The following is a 4945-nucleotide window of genomic DNA, read 5'->3' as shown; positions in this document are numbered from 1 at the left end:
TTTTAGTAGGCTGCTCATAGCCCAAGTTAGTAGGAAAATTAAAGCAGTTATTCTGACATCAACTTAAAGAGTATTTGCAGTTATTTTCTGTGTTTTAAAATGTAAGCAGCATTTATTTGTTCTATGGAAATACAAAAATGGTTTGATCGCAAAATAAAAATAGTTGGTAATTCCTCCAGCTGGAGATGTAACATTTTAGAGTATTTCCTTCCAATCTTTTTTTCTATGCAAGCACATAATATATATTGTTTCCTTGATTTCATTTGACTTAGATCAACATTCACAAAATGTGTTCATTTAATAAAATATTAGTCATAATATGTCCCATAGAATAAAGCTTTTTGTGGTCATCAGTTCAAAAAAGGCTATTTTTCTCGGTTTAGAAATTTCATAATACTTATTGGCATGTTTAAGTCTTTTTGGTTAAGTAAGCTCTCTAGCTTTCTTTTGTGTGTGTGTGTGTGTGTGTGTGTGTGTGTGACAGGGTCTCACTTTGTCACCCAGGCTGGCGTGCAGTGGCTCCATCACAGCTCACTGCAACCCCACCCACCAGGCTCAGGTGATCCTACCGCCTCAGCCTCCCAGGTAGCTGGGTCTACAGGCATGTCCCACCACACCTGGCTAATATTTTTGTGGAGAGGGGGTTTTGCTATGTTGCCAGAACTGGTCTCGAACTCCTAGGCTCAAGCAATCTGCCTGTCTTGGCCTCCTAAATTGCTGGGAAGACAGGTGTGGGCCACCACACCCGACCTTTCTAACTTTCTTTAACCGAACATTCTCCAGACTGATTTGATCCAATAATAATATTTACAGCCAATGTCTCAACATTCTCAACAGGTGTCTGATAACAGTAGCATTTCTGCTGCTGATTACTCAAATTCTGCCAGTCTTCACCATTTTTTATTTGTTCCCAGAAGAGCAATTGCTTTCTGTGCTTTGTAATTCCAGCCTTTTAGGTATATGAGTGCCATGTCTGCTAAACTGGGGAAGCAATAGAGGACGCTGATTAAGAGCCTTGACTTTTAGAAGCCATCTTCAGTTCAAATGCCTATGCCTCAGTTTTAGTATGTATGAAAGAAGGTTAACAAAAATATCCATCTTTCAGCCATGCGCAGTGGCTCGCGCCTGTAATCCCAGCACTTTGGGAGGCTGAGGTGGGTGGATCACCAGAGGTCAGGAGTTCAAGACCAGCCTGGCCAATATGGTGAAACCCTGTCTCTATAAAAATACAAAAATTAGCCGAGCATGGTGGTGGGCGCCTGTAATCCCAGCTACTCAGAAGGCTGGGGCAGGAGAATCGCTTGAACCTGGGAAGCAGAGGTTGCAGTGAGCCAAGATTGCACCATTGCATTCCAGCCTGGGTGACTGAGTGAGACTCCATCTCAAAAAAAAAAAAAGTATCCAAATTTCAAGGTTGTTGTGTGAAGAAATTGATATGTCATATATAAAGCACTTATCACAAGCTTAGCAAAGTTAAGTGATCAATAAATGTTAGCAGTGAAACTGTAAAATTCATAGCATCAGGAGTAGTAGCAGCAGAAGGAATGTCATAATGATATTAATAATTGTAGCAGCAGCAGCAGCAGCAGCAGCAGCAATAGTTGTGGTAGCAGTTACAGTTGGTAGCAGTTACAGTTTCAGTAGCAGAGGTTGTAATAATAATATACCAGTAGTGGTGGTGGTGATAGCAGTAATGGTATTAGCAGTACTATTTAGTATAATAGCTATAGTAGTAGCACTGAAGCAACATCCTTACACACTTCAGAAATATATAGAATTGATCAACCTTTGAAACTAAACCAAATAAAACCAATTTAATTTAAGAATTTTTGAGATGGCTCACAAAACAATTAAGGTAAACTAATGCATAACCTCTTGTAATTCAAGCTATCCTGGGAGGTGGTGGAGGCAAGGCAGGCTGGGTGTCTTAACTTTAGAGAAGCGCTTGCCTCATGCATTTCAGAGCCCATCCTGAGGCGTTGTAGCTATGGGTCAGGGAAATTTGAGGAGACAGCTAGGCATTCATATCACACTCACAAAATCTTCAGGCAATTTGCAGCCAGTGGGCAGAACCTTGGTGATCCAGATGGAATTGCACAAGAGAATAGCGTGCCACAAACAGGACAGAACTGATTTATTTAGTGACATTTGGAAACCATTTATAGTTGTGTCAATTTATAGCCAGTGGTTTGAAGCTGAGGAAAGAGATGGGATGGCTTATCCACAGCCTTCACATCCTGAATGAATGTAGAATGGAAAAATAAATGGATACAGGAAAGAAGTGCTTCCTCTTACCAGAATTTTTTATAAATTTATTAACCTTTAAACGTTTTTGTGCATGTATTATATGTGCTGTTTTAGAAAGAGTAAAATTGAAAAGTCATTCATTTTTCAGTCATGGACAAATATTTGTTAGATATCAGGCACTTTCTAGGCAGAAAAGAGTGACACAATTTACTTGTGAAAGTATAATAATGTTTACTAAGAGTTTACTATGGATTGTCACTTAGTTTTTTACAAAATTCCTATAAAGTAGGTATGTTTATTATCTCAATTTACAGATGAAGTAACTGAGAAGGGAGAGGTTGACTTGTCCCAAATGGCACAGTTAGGACAGGACAGAGTTGGTATCTGAAACCAGACATCCTGAATCTGAAGCCTCTGTGTTTAACCACTGAATTAAACTGCTTTTCCACTGCTCACACAGAGCCAACGAGGCACAGTTGGGAGAAGGAACTTCCTAGGTTTCCCAGTCAATGGCACAAAAAGGATTTGGATCCAGTCTGACTCCCAAGTCTTATCTTTGAAGCATCTTGCTTTATTGACTTGAAGTTATTATTTCAGGTTTTCAGATATGATGACCAAATGAAGCAGATTTCAGATGTTTTAAAATGCCCACTGTTTTGCACAGTTTGGATATTTCTGTGGTTAAAAAATTAAGAGATTAGCTGCAAAAAAATTATATCACTAAATACTATGCTAGGCATTACTGATGATATGATAAACAAAGTCAACCTGGTTTTCACAGAGTTACAGTCCCTAGAGGAAGGATTGGTCAGTGAAATGGCAATGACAACACCATGGGGGCAAGTGCCCAGCTCTAGGCAAGGACTTCAGAGCAATACCAAGCCCAGTTTTCAAGGTCGGGGAGGGCTTCCTGGAGGAGGTAACTTCAGAACTGGAACAAGCTGCACAAAACGAGCATGACAGGGAGTTTCACCTCTTGGGGTCCTCAAGTTGGTTGTGTGTGAAACAGCATGAGACAGGGACTGAGAAACACAACTGGGAAAGGAAGCAGAGTCTAGATCTTGAGGCCATGTCAGGAAATTAGGATTCATCCTCAAGCTATAGAAAATCATTGAAGGGACTTAAGTGGGAGAGTATATTAGGACTTCTTCAAGCTGCAAGTCACAAAAAGTCCTAATTTAACTTGAGCAAAAAATCAGGAAATCTGTAGGCTGGTACAACAAAAGAGACAGTTGTTGTTTTTACAAAATACAAAAGAGTACTCAGGCCAGGCATGGTGGCTCATGCCTGTAATTCTAGCACTTTGGTACGTTGAGGCAGATGGATTGCTTGAGCTCAGGAGTTTGAGACCAGACTGGGCAACATGGCGAAAACACATCTCTATTAAGAAAAAAAAAGTTAACCTGGAATGGTGGCTTCTGCCTGTAGTCTGAGCTACCTGTGGCACTGATGCAGGAGGATCACTTGAGTCCAAGAAGTCAAGGCTGCAGTGAGCCATGTTGGTGCCATTGCACTACAGCCTGGGTGACAACGTGAGACCCTGTCTCAAAAAAAAAAAAAAAAAAAAAAAAAAAAAAAAAAAAGGAGTATTTAGTGGAAACTCTCCCTCTTAAACCTGTCTTCTAGCCCCGCTCTTCCCCTGCCCACTCCAGGTAACCTTACTTCAGGAATATAACCATTCTTGTGTATCCTGCCAGGACTATTTTATGCATTTTCAAGCATATATGTATGTATCTATATATATAAAATTTTTCTACATTACTATGAACTAATGTTAATCTTTCACCAGAGATCAGTTAACATGCATGTAACTCTTTTTTCTAGTCTATTTTAAAATATTAGAATGTCTTAGTTGTAGATTTAGCCAGAAATTATTATTTGGCATGAGCTTTTTCTCTATTATCAAAATTTAGTATACTCCTTGCAGGGGGTGGGTGTGTGAAGCAGAGGGTGGGTGTGTGAAGCAGGGGGTATGGGGATGCAGCAAAACACTGTAATCACTGAAGATCAGAGCTGTAGAAAGAAACGTTGGAGTTTCCTCAGCACACTATAAGCCTTATTTGTAATGACAAAACAAGACACCCAGGGCCTCTGAGATCATCTAAACACTGAAATAACCTTGAGTGTTAAGGGCTGTCAGGAGACTGGGGTCTTCACTTATCTCCTGATTTTATTCTTGCCTGTTCCCTAACTCTTCCAGGCCATTTTCCAGCCAGCAGCCAAAGTGATCTTTTAGAAATGTAAATCACCTGTTACTCCTGTTCTTCAAACCCTCCAGTGGTTTCCAATGACACTTAGAATGAAATCTAACTCACTCCAGGTCATAAAGACTTATCTGATCTAGCCCCTGCCTGGGTTCCTGTCCTCATCTCCTCCTTGCACAACAGAGTCCAGTCATGTGAGTGTCACCTTGGGTCACTGCCTAGAACAGCCCAAGATCTTGCCTATCTAAAGGACTTTGCACTTGGTTCCCTCTGCATAGATTGCTGTTCCCTCCTATCGTATGGTTGATTTCATCCATTAGGTGTTACCATCTCAGAAAGGCTTTTCCTGCCTTTCCTAACCAAGGTAGGTGTCTCCTGTGATTCTCTAAAATGCAGTGTTCATCTCCTTTCACAGCATTTGATGCAACCAGCAATTATTTACTTGTCTTCATCACTGGAAAGTGACTTTGTCTCAACCATTCTTGTATTTCTAG

Source organism: Rhinopithecus roxellana, chromosome 1 (genome assembly GCF_007565055.1).
Source record: "Rhinopithecus roxellana isolate Shanxi Qingling chromosome 1, ASM756505v1, whole genome shotgun sequence".
NCBI lineage: Eukaryota > Metazoa > Chordata > Mammalia > Primates > Cercopithecidae > Rhinopithecus > Rhinopithecus roxellana.
This window is presented reverse-complemented; position numbering follows the sequence as displayed.